The sequence below is a fragment of the Mesoplodon bidens genome, assembly GCF_964165515.1.
Source record: "Mesoplodon bidens genome assembly, chromosome: 4".
Taxonomy (NCBI): domain Eukaryota; kingdom Metazoa; phylum Chordata; class Mammalia; order Artiodactyla; family Ziphiidae; genus Mesoplodon; species Mesoplodon bidens.
The window spans coordinates 28497902-28516760 of record NC_138160.1 but is presented as its reverse complement, the minus strand read 5'-3'; positions in this window follow the sequence as shown (position 1 = coordinate 28516760).

The following is an 18859-nucleotide window of genomic DNA, read 5'->3' as shown; positions in this document are numbered from 1 at the left end:
CTGTGACAAACCATAATGGAAAAGAATATGGAAAAGATCAGATACAGATATACAGATGTAGATATATATATAGATATATAACCGAGTCACTTTGCTGTACAGAAGAAATTAATACAACATTGTAAATCAACTATACTTCAATAACATTTCTTTAAGAAAGAGACAGAAAACTAGTCTACAGGAGACATTCTCTTGTTCCTCCTAGAACTACTGGGGATGAATTTACAGAGACTGGAATTCCCTCAGAGCAGGTAGAAACAGAACCAGGGAAAAACTAACTCAACCATCAATAACACTGTGTTCTTAAACCCAGGCTAGCAAGGGCGCTTCTAATAATATTATTGCTTACATGCTGCTCCTCTAGACTCAGCCCTTTGAGGAGGGACACTATTGTCTAGTATTTCTGTTCCTGGACCCATAGCCCACAGCCTAGTGCATAGTAAGCACTTAATAAAAATGTGTTGATGCCAAGGTAATTAAGTTGTTGGAACACATGAAGGGCTTTTAGCAACTGAGAAATGGAAGATTATTCTGGAAGCTGAACTTGGTAATCCTTTCAGAAAAAACACACAGAGCTAAGCTAATCTTCATAGCTAGTAATTAATTATAGACACCTGAAACATTCAAGCAACTCTTTTAACTCCACAGTACTGGAAAACATGATGTGCCTTGCAAAATACTTTCTTGTGCAGGACCCAGGGGCTGAAACTATGAGCCCAGTGTTTCTACTTTACTAATGTCTGATGCTAATCCTCTTTCTGAGGTCTTCCCAGTGTTTGAAGGAGAGGCAGTATGGTGAGAAGCAAGCTGACTAAACTGGGGGCAGAAGAACTGGTTGATAGTTTTCAGTTCTGCCACGAACAAGTTGTGGACATTGGTCATGTCTCAGGCAATAATTCAATTCCATTTCTGTCTCTCCCAGTGTATGATCAGCTCCCTAATGGCGAATTATTTCTTTTTTAAAATATTTATTTATTTATGTATTTAGGCTGTGCTGGGTCTTAGCTGTGGCACGTGGGATCTTTGTTGCAGCATGCGGACTCAGTTGCAGCATGTGGACTCTTAGTTGTGGCATGCATGCAGGATCTAATTCCCCAACCAGGGATTGAACACGGGCCCCCTGCATTGGGAGCTCAGAGTCTTACCCACTGGACCACCAGGGAAGTCCCCAAGAGTCATTTCTTATTCATCATCTTCCATCCAGTTCTTAATGCCATGCCTGACACAGGGAGGACGCCTGGTAAAGTTGAACCAATGGATGTGTGGATGACTCTACTGATGAAACAAGGGTGTTGAACTAAGTCCAAGTGTCCAAGGGATGTTAAAAGCACAGAAAAATATGATGCAGCTTCCAAATCATCAATTTGGCACAAAGTTTGGAGAAGGAAAGAATTTTTTAAATAAAATATATGTTGTGGAGTATGGAGTAAAAAAATTTTTTTTTTGTGATGCGCTAGCCACCACTCACTGTTGTGGCCTCTCCCGTTGCGGAACACAGGCTCCGGACGCGCAGGCCCAGCGGCCATGGCTCACGGGCCCAGCCGCTCTGCAGCATGCAGGATCCTCCCGGACCTGGGCACGAACTCGTGCCCCCTGCATCGGCAGGCGGACTCTCAACCACTGCACCACCAGGGAAGCCCTGGAGTAAAATTTTTAACATAAAATAGGAAACTTCAAGGACATTTCCTCAATCGTGGAGGCCACTTCAGTCAAGCCTCTGGGCCTCTCTCATGCCTTAGGGATTCTTTGGTGGAAATGCCTAAGGCTGGATTCAGTGCCCTCTGAAGTCAGATCTGCTCTGATATTCTGTAATATGATGACTTCTCACAATCTGGCCAGTGAAAATGCCACTGGACATCATCTTCTGTCCCTCCCCTGCCACACAGTTCCTCACTGCAATCTCTCCACCAAGGGCTCTTTACTTGCTAATCTAAATTTTCCTGGCACAATCATTAATGCTTTGCTGTCTCCTGACTTGCCTTTTTCTCTCCCTGCCTCACCTCCACCACCCTACACTACCCTGGAGCTAATCATGGGCAGGATGCCCATCAAAACAGTGGTACTCTTCCCGTTTCAACCCATGGCAGCCAACTGCTGAGTGTTCTTTATACCATGACTGAGGATGGAATGAGCAACCCATCCAAGGCCCTTTAACCAGCTGGGCTGGTTTGCTTACACTAATGAGAGGCAGAAGGCTGTGGGGTCACTGCTACCAGATGAGATAAACTGAAATGTCCCAGGTACTATTGCTGCTTCCTAAACTACCCCCCAACTTAATGGTGTAAGAAAAACCACTATTTTATTGTGCTCACAGATTCTGTGGGTCAGGGATTCAGAGAGCACACAGAGGGATAACTTGTCTCTGCTCCATGGTGTTGAGAACTGCAAAAACTTGGCATGAATGACTCTGTCCAAACCCTTGCAGCAAGAGACTTGACAAAACACTAGCATGGATTCCAGCAGCTTAAGGCCATGTCCCTGGGATGACCCAGCCCCTGCTGAGTTCCTGTCTGGAAAAGCTCAAGCATGCCAAAAGAATTAAGCATTTGTTCCAGCCAACACTTGGATAGGTAGGCCCCTGACCTCCCTTTTCTCAGAATATTTATCAAAAACTTACTAATGTAAATCCTTCTTCTGTCTCTTTGAGATGTATGTGTATCACCTATAGTCCAGACGTGTCTTTGTCAAGGACCTGAAAGCCATTCCTTTGAAAAGTAATTATTGGGAAGGATAAAGCACTTATCTCCTAGTCTCTGTGGGAGGGTAGAAGCCTAACTTTGAAAAATGCCAGTTAGTAGACATAGATGACCTAATCACATTGACACTGACCAACACTTTTACCTGATTTTAGCAATTTTTCACTTCCTTCTCTGCTTGAGCCCCCACTCATTGCCCCCCCCCACTCTCCAGGAGTCACCTCTACACAGATTGGAATTGAGCTCACAACACAGGGGTCCCTTCTCATATTCAAGGGGAGAGGACATCGACCAAACTCTCAAAGAAAAAAGTGCCAAATAATTGATTTAAAACTACCACATGCACCAAGTTCCAAGCTTCATAGACAATAGAACTTCATTATTTGCAGATTCCACATTTGTGAATTTGCCTATTTGTTAAAATGTATTTTTTAACTCCAAAATCACATACTAGCCATGCCCTAGGATAAGTACACAGCTGCAAAAAGTTTCATGGTCTATTTAGTGCCATGTTTTTCACATTTTAGTGCTTTTTATTGGTGATTTCTCTCCTTAGAATGGCCTCCAAGTGCAGTGCTGTCTGGAGTTCCTAAGAACAAGGTGGCTGTGATGTGCTCAAGTCTGAGAAAACACTGGGTTAGAGTAATCACCACAGAACATGCATTATACAACCACGAGTGTTGGAGTACAGCATTCATGTTGTATTCTCTTATCATTAACCTTCAAGAGTACATTACCAGTCAAAAAATCTTGCATAATAATAAGAATGCTCACACAGCTTTATTTGAAATATTCAAAACACTGGAAACAATCTGGTGTCCATCAATAGCAGAATGGACAAATGAACTGTGATATATATATAAAATGGAATACCACTCAGCAATAAAAAGGAATGAACTGTGGATACAAGTAATGATATGCAAGAAACTCAAGAGGTTATGCTGAAGACAAGAAAATTTATCCAAAAATATATATACTGTATAATTTTTTTAAATAAAATTTGAAAACAGGCAAAACCAACTTATAGTGGAAAAATTCAGAATAGGGGTTGGGCGGGAGTGGAGATTGACTAGAAAGAAGCATATGGAGCACTGTTGGGCTCCACCCCCAGAATTTCTGATTCAGATTGACGAATTTGCATTTTTAAGTTTCCAGAAGTTGTAGACAAGATGGTAGACTAGAAGGACTTGAGCCCACCTCCTCTCATGAAAACACCAAAATCACAACTAACTGCTGAATAACCATCAAAAAACAAGACAGGAAATTACCAAAAAAATTTTACATCCAAAGACAAAGAAGAAGCCACAATGAGATGGTGGGAGGGACACATCTGTGATACAATCGAATCTTATACCCACCTGGTGGGTGACCACAAACTGGAAATTAATTATATCACAGAGGGTCTCTCATAGGAGTGAGAGTTCTGGGCCCCATGTCAGGCTCCCCAGTCTGGGTGTCTGGAATCAGGAAGAGGAGCCCCCAGAGCATTTGGTTTCGAAGGCCAGAGGGGCTTGATTGCGGGAACTCCACAGGACTGGGGAAAACAGAAACTCCACTCTTGGTGGGTGCACACAAGGTCTCATGTACACTGGGACCCTGGGTAAAAAGCAATAAAGCCTGGGCCAGAAATACCTGCTGGTCTTGGAGGGTCTCCTAGAGAGCTGGTGGGGGGAGGGTGTTGGCTCACTGTGGGAACAAAGACACTAGTGGTGGAGGTACTGGGGAGTAATCATTGGCGTGAGCTCTCCTGGAGCCCCCAGTTTGAAAACAAAACCTGGCCCAAGCCAAGCCTGTAGGCTCCAGTGCTCGGACACCTCAGGCCAAACAACCAACAGGGCAGAAGACAGCCCCACCCATCAGCAGACAGGCTGCCCTAAAGTCTACCTGAGCCCACAGCTGCCTCTAAATACACCAGCTGACATGACCCTGCCCACCAGAGGGACAAGACCCAGCTCCACCCACAAGTAGGCAGGCACCAGTACCTCCCACGAGGAAGTCTGCACAAGCCTCTTTGATCAGCCTCACCCACCAGGGAGCAGACACCATAAGCAAGAAGAACTACAATCCTGCAGCCTGCAGAACGAAGATCATAAACACAGAAAGTGAGACAAAATATGCTCCATACAAAGGAACAAGATAAAACCCCAGAAGAACAACTAAGTGAAGTAGAGATAGGCTATCTACCCAAAAAAGAATTCAGAGTAATGATAGTAAAGATGATCAAAGATCTCAAAAAAAGAATGGAGGCACAGACCAACATGATACAAGAAATGTTTAACAAAGAGCTAGAAGAGGGGCTTCCCTGGTGGCGCAGTGGTTGAGAGTCCACCTGCTGATGCAGGGGACACAGGTTCATGCCCTGGTCCAGGAAGATCCCACATGCCATGGAGCAGCTGGGCCCGTGAGCCATGGCTGCTGAGCCTGTGCATCCGGAGCCTGTGCTCCTCAACGGTAGAGGCCACAACAGCGAGAGACCCATGTACCGCAAAAATAAATAAATAAATAAAATAAAGAGCTAGAAAATATAAAGACCAGAGTTGAACAATACAATAATTGAAATGAAAATACACTAGAATGAATCAATAGCAGAATAAATGAGGCAGAAGAATGGATAAGTGAGCTGGAAGACAGAATGGTAGAAATCACTGCCATGGAACACAACAAAGAAAAAAGAATGAAAACATATGAGCACAGTTTAAGAGACCTCTGCCACAATATTAAACACACCAACATTTGCATTATACAGGTCCCATACAGAGAAGAGAGAGAGAAAGGGCCTGAGATATTTGAAGAGATAATAGCTGAAAACTTCCCTAACATGGGAAAGGAAACAGTTACCCAAGTCCAGGAAGCACAGAGAGTCCCATACAAGATAAACCCAAGGAGGAACACATCAAGACACATATTAATCAAATTGACAAAAATTAAAGACAAAGATAAATGATTAAAAGCAACAAGGGAAAAGCAACAAATAGCATTCAAGGGAATTTCCATAAGGTTATTTGCTGATTTTTCAGCAGAAACCCTGTAGACCAGAAGGGAGTGTCACCATATATTTAAAGTGATGAAAGGAAAAAACCTATAACCAGGAATACTCTACCCAGCAAGGATCTCATTTAGATTCGATGGAGAAATCAAAAGATTTACAGACAAGCAAAACTAAGAGAATTCAGCACCACTAGACCAGCTTTGCAACAAATGCTAACAGAACTTCTCTAGGAGGAAAACAAAAGGCCACAACTAGAAACAAGAAAATTATGAATGGGAAAGCTCACTGGTAAAGGCAAACATACAGTAAAGGTAGAAAATCAGTCACACACAAATATGAAATCAAACCCAGCAATCATGAGAAGAGGAGAGTAGAAATGCAGGATATTGGAGATGTATTTGAAATTAAGAGGCCAGCAACTTAAAACAATCTTGTATATATATAGACTGCTATATCAACCCCAATGGTAACTGCCAACTAAGAATCTACTATAGATACACACAGAAAAAAGAAAAAGGAATCCAAACACAACACTAAAATTAGTCATCTAATCACAAGAGAAGAGAACAAAAGAGGAAGGGAAGAAAAATGACCTACTAAAACAAATCCAAACAATTAACAAAATGGCAATAAGAACATACATATTGATAATTACCTTAAAAGTAAATGGATTAAATACTGCAACCAAAAGACATAGACTGGCTGAATGGATACAAAAACAAGACCCATATATATGTTGTCTACAAGAGACCCACTTCAGATCTAAGGACACATACAGACTGAAAGTGAGGGGATGGAAGAAGCTATTCCATACAAATGGAAATCAAAAGAAAGTGGTAGTATCAACACCCCTATGAGACAAAGTAGACTTTAAAATAAAGACTGTTACAAGAGACAAAGGAGGACACTGAATAATGATCTAGGGATCAATCCAAGAAGAAGCTATAACACTTGTAAATATATATGCACCCAACATAGGAGCACCTAAGTATATAAGGCAAATACTAAATGCCATAAAAGGAGAAATCGACAGTAACACAATAATACTGGGGTAAACTAACACCCCACTTTCATCAATGGACAGATCATCCAGACAGAAAATCAATAAGGAAACACAGGCCTTAAATGACACATTAGACCAGGTGAACTTAATTGATATTTATAGCGCATTCCATCTAATAGCAGTAGAATACACATTCTTCTCAAGGGAACATGGAACATTCTCCAGGATAGAGCACATGCTGGGCCACAAAGCAAGCCCTGGTAAATTTACAAAAATTGAAAGCATATCAAGCATCTTTTCTGACCACAGCACTATGAGATTAAAATTCAACTACAGGAAAAAAAAACTGTAAAAAAACCACAAACATGTGGAGGCCAAACAATGTGCTACTAAACAACAAATGGATCACTGAAGAAATCAAAGAATACCTAGAGACAAATGAAAACAAAAACACAACAGTCCAAAACCTATGGGATACAGCAAAAGCAGTTCTAAGAGGGAAGTTTATAGCAATACAATCTTACCTCAGGAAATGAGAAAAATCTCAAATAAACTAACCTTACACCTAAAGCAACTAGAGGAACAACAAACAAATTGCAAACTTAGTAGAAGGAAAGAAACTGTAAAGATCAGAGCAGAAATAAATAAAATAGAGATGAAGAGAACAATAGAAAATATCAATGAAACTAAAAGCTGGTTCTTTGAAAAGATAAAAATAAATTCATAAACCTTTAGCCAGACTCATCACAAGAAAACGGGAATGGGCTCAAATCAATAAAATTATAAGTGAAAAAGGAGAAGTTACCACAGATACCACAGAAATACAAAGGATCATAAGAGACTACTACAAGCAACTATATGTCAATAAAATAGACAACCTTGAAGAAATGGGCAAATTCTTAGGAAGGTACAATTTCCCAAGGCTGAACCAGGAAGAAATAGAAAATATGAACAGACCAATCACAAGTACTGAAATTGAATCTGTGATTTAAAAACTTCCAACAAACAAGAGTTCAGGGCCAGATGGCTTTACAGGTGAATTCTATCAAACATTTAGAGAAGAGTGAACACCTATCCTTCTGAAACTATTTCAAAAAATTGCAGAGGAAGGAACACTCCCAAACTCATTCTATGAGCTGGAGGAACCAGGCCCCCTGACTTCAGACTATACTCTAAAACTACAGTAATCAAAACAGTACAGTACTGGGAATTCCCTGGCAGTCCAGTGGTTAGGACTCCACACTCTCACCGCCAAGGGCCTGGGTTCAATCCCCCTGGTTGGGGAATTAAGATTCCACAAACTGCATGGCACAGCCAAAAAAACAAAACAAAACAGTATGGTACTGGCACAAAGACAGACTTACAGATCAATGGAAGCAGATAGAAGGCTAGAAAGCTCAGAAACAAACCCACACACCTATGGTCAATTAATCTATGACAAAGGAGACAAGAATATACAATGTAGAAAAGACTGTCTCTTCAATAAGTGGTGCTGGGGAAACTGGACAGTCACATGTAAAAGAATGAAGTTAGAACATTCTTTAACACCATATACAAAAATAAACTCAAAATGGATTAAAGACCTAAATGTAAGACCAGATACTATAAAACTCTTAGAGGAAAACATAGGCAGAACACTCTTTGACATAAATTGCAATATCTCTTTGGATCCACCTCCTAGAGTAATGAAAATAAAAACAAAAACAAACAAATGGGACCCAATTAAACTTAATAGCTTCTGCACAGCAAAGGAAACCATAAACAAAACAAAAGATAACCCACAGAATGGGAGAAAATAATTTTCAAACGAGCAACTGACAAGGGATTAATCTCCAAAATATACAAACAGCTCATGCAGCTCAATATCAAAAAAACAAACAAACTCAATTAAAAAATGGGCAGAAGATCTAAAGAGATATTTCTCTAAAGAAGATCTACAGATGGCCAAGAGGCACATGAAAGGATACTCAACATGGTTAAGAGTTAGAGAAATGCAAATCAAAACTACAATGAGGTATTACCTCACACCAGTCAGAATGGCCATCATCAAAATATCTACACACAATAAATGCTGGAGAGAGTGTGGAAAAAGGGAACCCTCTTGCACTGTTGGTGGGAATGTAACTTGATACAACCACTATGGAGGACAGTATGGAGGGTCCTTAAAAAACTAAAAATAAAGCTACCATATGACCCAGCAATCCCACTACTGGGCATATACCCTGAGAGAACTATAATTCAAAAAGATACATGCACCCCAATGTTCACTGCAGCACTATTTACAATAGCCAAGACATGGAAGCAACCTAAATGTCCATCAAATGAATGGATCAAGGAGATGTGGTACACATGTACAATGGAATATTACTCAGCCATGAAAGGAAAGAAATAATGCCATTTGCAGCAACATAGATGGACCTAGAGATTGTCATTCTAAGCGATGTAAGTCATAAAGACAAATACCATATGATACCACTTATATGTGGAATCTAGAAAAGTGATACAAATGAACTTATTTACAAAACAGAAACAGAGTCACAGACTTCAAAAACAAAATTATGGTTACCAAAGGAAAGGTGGGGTAGAGGGATTAATTATGAGTTTGGAACTAACGTATACACACGACTATATATAAAATAGATAATCTAAGGACCTACTGTATAGCACAGGGAACTCTATTCAGTAATCTGTAATAACCTATATGGGAGAAGATTCTGAAAAAGAATAGATGTATGTATAACTGAATCACTTTGCTGTATACCTGAAACTAACAAAACTTTGTAAATCAACTACACTCCAATATAAAATAAAAATTTCTTTTAAAAATAATAATAAAGGGCTTCCTTTGTGGTGCAGTGGTTAAGAATCTGCCTGCCAATGCGGGGGACACGGGTTCGAGCCCTGGTCTGGGAAGATCCCACATGCCACAGAGCAACTAAGCCCGTGTGCCACAACTACTGAGTGTGCTTTCTAGAGCCGAAGATCCACAACTATTGAGCCCACATGACACAACTACTGAAGCTCACGAGCCTAGAGCCCTCGCGCCTAGAGCCTGTGCTCCACAACAAGAGAAGCCACTACAGTGAGAAGCGTGTGCACTACAATGAAGAGTAGCCCCTGCTCACCGCAACTAGAGAAAGCCCTCATGCAGCAACAAAGACCCAACGCAGTCAAAAATAAATAAATAAAATAAATAAATTATAAAAAATAAAATAAAAATAATAACAATAATAAGTTTCTAAGTGATGCTGATGCAGCTAGTTTTGAGAATCACACTTTAAGAACAGCTGCTGTAACCTAGCCTTGCTTGACTGATATAGCAGACAACTCTGGTGCCTTCATCACATTCCCAAGGCCCCACTTCAGTCCCACATGAGCCCAGGGTCTCTTGCTTCAAGCCCGTGCCATGCATGGGTCTGCTTTCTGCTCCAGAGCACCCTCAGGTACGTGCAGCTCTGAGGTACAGGAGAGTTAAGGCTGCTGACGGCAATTCTCAACAATTGGAGAATAAAGTGAATAAATGTTCTGGCCCCCCTCTGCCAGGTGCACAAACCTAGAGGATGCTGCAGGCTTCATAGAGGTCCTGGCATTGTTGATCCCCAGCTGCCCACAGAGCAACCTCTGTAACACACCCTGAGGCTGGCTTTTCCTCTGTCCCTGTTTCACTGTTGCTGCTCCCTCACCTGTTTCCTGAGATCAGCTCACGGGTAAACAGCTCTCGTCCGAGTCCTTGTCTCAGGCTCTGCTTGTAGGGGAACCCAAACTAAGATAACTGTGTGTACGCTGGGAGATGAAAGGATGCTGAATATGATCACAAGGGCAGAATCTGATGTTGTATAGGGAAGAAAGATGGTGGACAATGGCTTTGAATGTGTGACCTCCTTATTAGATCTGGTGTTTTCTGTTTGAACCTAGGGTGCCTACTCGGTTCTTCTGCAGACCAGGATCTATTGTACCTGCTCTCATAGTCTGGTCTTGGTTGGGTCAGAGTTCCAGGGTTGCAGGGGTGAGTATGAGTGGCTGGGTATCAAGCTCTGATCTTCCTGCTTGTCAGTCATGCCTATTTCTCTGGATACTCCCTGGATTCTGACCTTTAGTTTTCCAGATGCTCTGCCTGATCTCTGAGCCCCTTTGAAAGTCTCCTGATCACAAATTTAATGCCTGAAATTTCAGAAGCAGATCCTGTTTCCTTGAGATTAAGTCACTTTGCCTGACCCTTGTCTGTCAGGGAAAGGATTGGTTACAACAGCATTTCCCAACCTCTTCAGATATGGAACCTAGAAAGATGATCATACATGCACAGCCCACTGCAGTAAACTGATGAGGCCACTAGCAGCCAGCTATGGCCGGGCTTGCCCACTCTGAGACCTCGGGGTGTCCGTATCTCAGGCTCACCCCAATCCCCAAATATTAATTGCAAAAACTATCAATACTTACAGGAACAATAACAACAACTCTCTGGAATCCAGAGAATGCAGTATTATCAACCCACAGTGAGGAGGTATTTGGGGACAGCAAGCCCAGCCCTGGGTGCCCTCTGCTCTCACACCCAGGTGGCCAGGCTCACAAACTCACATGTCCACTCCCCTCCCAGCCTCTTCATGAAGCAGCTCTGGAGCCTGATGTTAGGCATCTTCCCAGACAAGGGTCATTCTCCTGGCCTCCTAACTGCCTTCCTTTTCCAAACCTCTCCTGGTTTTGCCTCATCTCAGACATCCATGGCCAAACTACTCAGTTCCACGTGGCCCCAGGTCATCCTTATCACCTTGGTCACAAACCTGGACCTGGTCATGCGTGGCTGCCCCTGGTGGTTTGTCTTCAGGAAGAGAAAAAGTTGTGCCCCCCTGGCAACTCACAGAGCTGGCACTTCTCATTTAAAAGGAACACGAGTCTCAATAGGAAAGCAAGCCCCTTGTGAGGAGAAATTAGAGTGGGAGATGATGACGGTGTTGATCAGATAATAAGCAGGAACACCCTTCTCCAACTTCGTGGAAATAATTGCAAACAGAGTCCGATGGGTGGAGCCACAGGGGACCAGCTTAAACCTGTGGCTGCACAAAATGGCGATTTGTTTTTGGCTGATTGGCTTGCATTTGGTTTTGATTTCAGACAAGGGATGAGCTAATGAAGCATGAGGTTAAATTAGCTCTCCTTGGCCCTTGTGGATTGAGAAATGGATTCGTTATGTATTGTTGGGGAGCCAGCTGTCCTTTATTGCTTTTGTGATCCACTAAAGAGCAGAGCATTAAGAAAACTCTTCTTCATTGTCTGGTGGTTGGGACATGGGCACCTGATGCATCTGAACCTCAGAAGGTGAGGAAGGAAGATACAAACAGACAAGCACTTCTCCCTTCCTTCTTTCTTAGGGAGCTACAATGCTGGGAACAATTTAAACTAAATTGTCAGAGTATTTGGAGCAGGGAGATCAGAATTGAAGGTGGTACAGCTATGGGCCTCCATTGTTGGGATTTTTTTTTCCAAGATAATCACCAAATTGAAATTTTGCTGATTATTTCTTTGTGCCACAGTATCCCTAGGCTCATATTTATACTTTTTTATAAGACGATTTCAAAGGCCAGCTTCCCTCAAGATGCATTTACTGGTCTATTACTCATGACCTCTGAGGTCCCAAGTAGGAGGAGAAAATATCCACTCTGGCCAAGTAAACAAAGAAGGGTGTTCTGGGGCTCCTATCAGGTTATATGGCAGACGACCCTCTGGGCCATGTCTAGTTTGGCATAGCATTGTCCGGGGTCTTCGGTGAATAAGAGCTACTCTGCTGTCATGTAGGGACTGTAAGTGAGACAGTGGAAACCTAGCCTTGGCATAATTCCCTGGTTCCTGCATTCATTCACCTGTTCACTAAAGATTTTATTGACTTCCCATTATGCAACCAGCATTGTACTTTAAGCTCTCATCGATTCAAAGAAGTATTCAGACAAGTCTCCACCCTCAAGGAGTTTGCCATCCATCAGAGAGCTAACCCAAACTTCTAAGAAGAAAAATTCAAAAGTAAAATACTTTAAAAGGGAATAGTTCAAAATACACCACGAAGCAGAATAGTTAGTACATAGAGAATCAGAATAACAAGCCATCACAGTTTGGAAAGATCACAGTTTGGAAAAATCATCTGAGAAACCCAATCTCTGCTCAGTGTCTCATTCAAAGGAATAGAGTCCCACCACCAAAAGCAAGTGGAAAGTAATTTCAAACTCTGCTAGTCTCTCCCAAAGAGCTTGAAGGAGTGCAACTTAAAACCTACAGCTATGTTTAAAACAGTACTTTCATCTGCTTTCCAGTTGTTTCACATTCAGAGAATTGTTAATCAATTCAATACATACTCTGTAACACACGCTATAAACATAATATGTACACATGTCTGAGTGAAGCAGAAGGATCATCTGTTAATATGTGTTTGCTCCATGTTCATTTGTTTTGGCTTCTGCTATCTTTTCCTGGCAAAGAAGGAATAGCAGTCACCTATGTCTCAGGGAAAAAAATGTTTGGAAGAAAATGATAATTTTTTCCTATTTTAGCTTATTCACTTCTAACTAGCAAAAGGATCACTAGTATCTAGCTTTAGGTTTGAGTTCATGGAACCCTGACAAAATCTGTGTTCATTTTCCTAGCCGAAGCATTAAAGATTTAGAAATGGAAATACAGCCTAGCTATGCCAACCTGTGAAAGCCAGCTGAGGCCCAATTGATAAATCGATCTCTTGAGGGAGAAACATGGAAAAAGCAGCGGTTGTTCTTCATAGTGCCTAGAGGAGGCAGGCAAAGATTAAACTACACATGTCATTTTCCACTACTTTCCAAAAGAAAAAAACCATTCATCTCCCTATACAACTATCACCATCATCTGATAAAGTACTCCTGGAAATATAGTAAATTGATGTTTTGGTTTATACATCAATTTCCTGTGAGTTTGGTTAGTGTAAGTCAATACCTCTAAATCACATAAAATTCTGTTTCTAAACTGAAGGTCAGACCTTGGACTATTACTGATCCTTCCTCCCCAAAATTCCACCTCTTGAGGTCCAGTGTGACCACCCACTATGATATCAAAACCTCTACTCTTCCTGATTTCACTTGGCAAGTGACTGGTAAGGATAATATGTTCTGAGAATTTCAATGTTTAACATAGTGCCTGGAACATAGTAAGAATTTAATAACTTCTGTCATTAAACATCTCTTAAGAACATCTTTTAAGAACATCTTTTCTTCTGTTCATGAATTCATAGGAGAGATGTGTGGTCAAGAAGTTGGAATTTGACAGAGGACGGGGAGGAGGCAGAGGCGAGAATGCCCAGGTTCTGCTTACGAACATGAAAGCAGCCCATTTGGAATGGAGAACATAGTGGGTGGATGGGTGTGTGTACTGGGTCGAGGAGGAGAATTCAGGAGTGGAATGCCAAAGAGGCTGAAATGCAGACACAGTGTCCTGCCCTACCCACTGACCATGGCAGGAGACCAAGCACACAGCAGGGGCCATCTCAGGGTGGACTGGATGGGTACTTCCTCCTGGTCTTTGCATTAATCTGCACCCTCCTCCTGTCTGTGCTAATCCCTGCCTTCTGCAACCCAGGCAGGAGAGGGAGGCATATGGCAGAGTTTCTCTAAAACTGCCAAAGGTTATTGCATCAGGCAAGAAGTTGGTGTCCTCCTGGCCCATTCTAGGCCCTGAGAGATGCTTGCTTTAGGCTCCCTCCTAGCATTTGTGGGGCCTGGAGAAAGAGAACGATTGAAGGTCCACATACCAAAAGTCTAAGTGTTTAAAAGTGATCAAATGAGCTACGTCCTGGGCCCTGCCCACTCCCCCAGGGTCACTCTCATGACTGAGGGGCTAAATGAGCCATCTCTGGGCCAGCACTACCTGCAGGGACGCTGGTGGCCCAGACCCAGGACTGAACCTAAATTCATTATGGCAATTGACTTGACCAAGCATCCCAGAAGGTCAGGACAGGTGGGTTCCCATCCCCTGTGTTTTACTTTTCCAATTCATAATCTGCAGTCAGTTCTAAACGCCTTCCCAAACCACATCATTAGGGCAGAGAGAAGAGAGGGAACACAGTTTAATGGGAAACCAGGTGTGCCCAGGGCCCCTAGATGTTCCCTACGTGCCTTGGGGTGTCCACCTTTAAGCCAGAGCAGCTAGTCTCTCTCTCTGGTTTCCTTGAGTCCAGGCTGTGATTTTTACCTCCCTAGCCTGAATTTATAGGTTCTCAGACCCACATTCTTCTCTGGCCTGGGGACACCGGTGTGTATATCTGTAGTATAATAATTTTTTAGAAATGAATATATGGTCTTTATCCCTGATTCCTAGCACAGAGCTCCTAAATGTGGAATTTCCCAAGTGATAGGATGACTTTTGTTATTCATAGAGCCCCTTTCAACCCTACTTGAGTTTATACTAATGAGATGACTCTTGCTAAGGCCCCCAGATAGCTTCAGCGGGGAGGCAGGGTGCTAGTCCAAAATTATAGGAACTGTCAACCCCATCCCCCCAGCCTCCTGGAAGGAGAGAAGGGCTGCAGATCGAGTTCAATCACCAATGGCCAGTGATTTAATCAATCACACCTACATAAAGCCGCTTCTATAAAAACTCTTGAACAGTGAGATTCAGAGAGCTTCTGGGTTGGTGAATACAGAAAGGTGCTGGGAGGGGACTTGCCTGGTGGCACAGTGGTTAAGAATCTGCCTGCCAATGCAGGGGACACAGGTTCGAGCCCTGGTCTGGGAAGATCCCACATGCCGTGGAGCAACTACCCGAGTGCCACAACTACTGAGCCTGCGCTCTAGAGCCTATGAGCCACAACTACTGAAGCCCACAGGCCTAGAGCCCATGCTCCGCAATAAGAGAAGCCACTGCAGTGAGAAGCCCACGCATCGCAACAGAGTAGCCCCCACTCACCGCAATTAGAGAAAGCCCACATGCAGCAATGAAGACACAGTGCAGCCAAAAATAAACAAAATAAATAAATTTATTAAGGAAAAAAAAACAAAGAAACGGTACTGGGAGGGTGGCGTGCCTGGAGAAGGCATGGAAGTTCTGTGCCAGCTCCCATACCTTGCCCTATACATCTCTTCCATTGGGCTGTTCCTGACTTGTCTCCTTTATAATAAACCTGTAATTGTAAGTAAAGTGCTTTCCTGAGTTTTGTGAGTCATTCTGGTGAATTATGGAACCTGAAGAGGGGGTTATGGGAAACCCTGAATTTGTAGTCAGCTGGGCAGCATTGCAGGTGCCTGCAGACCCCATTTGTGACTGGCATATGAAGTGGGGACAGTCTGCTGGGATTGAGCCCTTAACGTATGGAGTCTGTGCTAATTCCAAGTAGTGTCAAAATTGAATTACATTGTAGGTCAGCCAGTTGCTGTTGGAATGACATATTTGGTATCAGAAAAAACCTCAGGATTCCTTTCTGATAACTCTTACTTAATTAGTTCCAAAACTTTAAAAAAATGTTCTTACTACACCACAAAGGCAGAAGTGTTTGTGATTCAGTGTTTGTGACATGTCCATCTGAAGCCAAGGCTTAGGCCAGGGGCCCCTGCTGCCCAGGCCTAAGGACAGTGCTGCCCACAGCACTGCAGTTCATGGGAATTTCACAGCTGGGAGCAGAGACTCTTGAGGAAAGGGAACGGTAAGATCCAGGCTTCTCTTGGACAATGGGATAGCTGAGTGAGTGGGGAACATTGCCTCAACAAGGCCAGCGGGCGGCTGAGTCACTCCAGCCCGGAAGCCTGGGTTTCTGAAAGCCACCTAGGAAGACAGGCTAAGCTGTGGCTGTGACTGGCCAGGCTGGGATCAGTAGGCTAGACCCAGGGTATCTTGAGTTCAAAGTCTGTTGTGTGTTCCCCTTCTGCCCTGCCTACTGGCTCTGCCCACTGTCAAGGATGTGACTCACAGAAGTCCTGGAAGCAAAAGAAGTGGGCAGAGGGTCTATGTGGATGAGGCCTATTTCAAATACACCAATTATCCTTCCTCTTCACTTGACAAAGAAGCCAATTTTCCTCCTGATTAGAGGTCATCCTGAAGTATTAATAAGTTGCTGGGATTTCACAAATAGCTCCCACATTTCACTCTAGGAAGCTAAACTATCAGTAACTCCTTATCAAGTCACCATCAAGCATAGTATATGGATTTGGGGATTAAAATAAGAGCAGAACCATTTGGGAGTTTCCTATCTGCTGTGTCCATCTGGGTGTTACCAGAAGTGGAATCCCAAGGAGGGAGCGCAGGGTAAGGACAGGAGAGAGCATGTTCCTTACCCCTTTCCTCTTTGGTAAGGTGGTTCTGATATTATTTGATCTACCTCAGAACCTCCCAGCGCAGCTGTGGAGCTCCAACAAGAGGACATCCATGGAAGGGCCTGGAAAATCTGGCGGGCCCAAGACACATCCATTGTTACTTGGCCACTCATGGGAGCGACTTCCTCCTTGAGAGTCATGCCATCCACCTGACATCCCTCTTCCACTCCTCATCTCTGGCACCATTAGTCACAGCCCCAGATTCATTGGGGTCTTTGACTTCCTTCCATTCTCAGCCCTAGTCCTTTCCTAGGGAAATCCAGTGTCTAATGACCCATCCAATTCCCTTTCCTTACGCTCTCAAACTGGAGTTTGTATAAGTTACATGGAAGAACTTCTTCAAATGTAGGCTCCTTGGCCCCAGTCCCACTGATTCTGACTCAGTAGGCAGGAGAAGTCCCCAGAATTTGCAGGTGATAATGATCCAGATCATCCCAGGGTCACAGAGAAGTCCTCTACTTTCTCATTTCCTTGACCCTCTCAGTGAAATTGACCTAGGGTTTCACAAAGCTCTTAAAGAGGGCTAAGTGACTTTTTAAGGATTCCAATATATTTTTTAAAAATGAAAGAATGTTGAAACAAAGTTATGAAAATTGTAAATTTTGAATGTTTATAAAAATAGGTGTATACACACACACATTCAACTGCATTTGGGGTAAACAGCAGAAGTCTAAATGTGAAGCCCTCCCTGAACAGGTCAGCCTCGCTTGGTACAATGTACGTGTATAATGGTCCTGAAGGGCCATCAGAGCAGACCTAAAGCCTTGAGGAAGTTCAACATCCACTGGCAGCTCTTCTCACCAGCTCATGTGCACTGTCTTTTTGCTCCAGCCCCCCCAGCTAGTTGGGACCAGAGAGAGAAAAATTGAGACATGACACAAAGCAGCTGGAAGGAGGGTTGCCTGCCTGTGGTTGTGTTCAACCCTTACGGCCAATTGTATTGAGATGTTGGTTGACCTGTTGGATAAGACCATGCCCGCCATGGGTAGGTGTATATATGTGTTCCCTATGGCCAACCACCCAGGGAACATAAACTTTAAAGCATAAACATGCTTGGAAAAGTTAGAGCGACCATCATTAATGCCAGCCTGTAGAAAAGGCTCAACTACCAGCTCCCTACACATTTGTGTGGAAGAAGTTAAATCACCAGACTTTCTCAGAGAGGAAAGGGTAAGAGAAGAGAGTTAACATACATCAAATGCCTCCTCCAAGCCACTCCTGGGGTGCTTGTATTTTACACTTACTTTTCATTACAGCTTGGGACCTTGCCAAATGTATTAGGTTGAACCATGTGAAGCTTCCATTTCTGTGGGTCAAAAATGATTGCATATTGGCAATTTCATATGGTTCAATCTAATATTTCAGACATTGGGATCAGGTGAATGTAAGATTTTGGAAGCTAAGGAACAGAGACTGACCCAAGCCCAGAACGTTTGACCAGATAGTGGTTGGCCCTGGTGTACAGAGAGTAGGATAGGGAGTAATATTAACAATTCTCTGATTAGCAGATAATGATTGATGGTGATGAACTTGCTGCCCCCCTGCCTTGAGAACTCTTCCCCCGGATATACACATAATTTCCTCCCTCACATCATCTGATCTTCATTCAAGTCTCAATTCTCACAGAGGCCTCCCTCACTATCCTTATTTCTAGGAATCCTCTAGCCCCTTCCCTGCCTTATTTTTCTACAGGACTTGTCCTATTTTTGTTTATTACTGATCCCTCACTAGAGTACATGCTATGAGTGCAGAGATCTTTGTCTGTTCTCTCCCATGTCACCAGTGCATAAAATGCTGCCTGGCACGTAGTGCATGCTCATAAACATTTGTTGAGTAAATGAGTAGATGAACAGCTGAT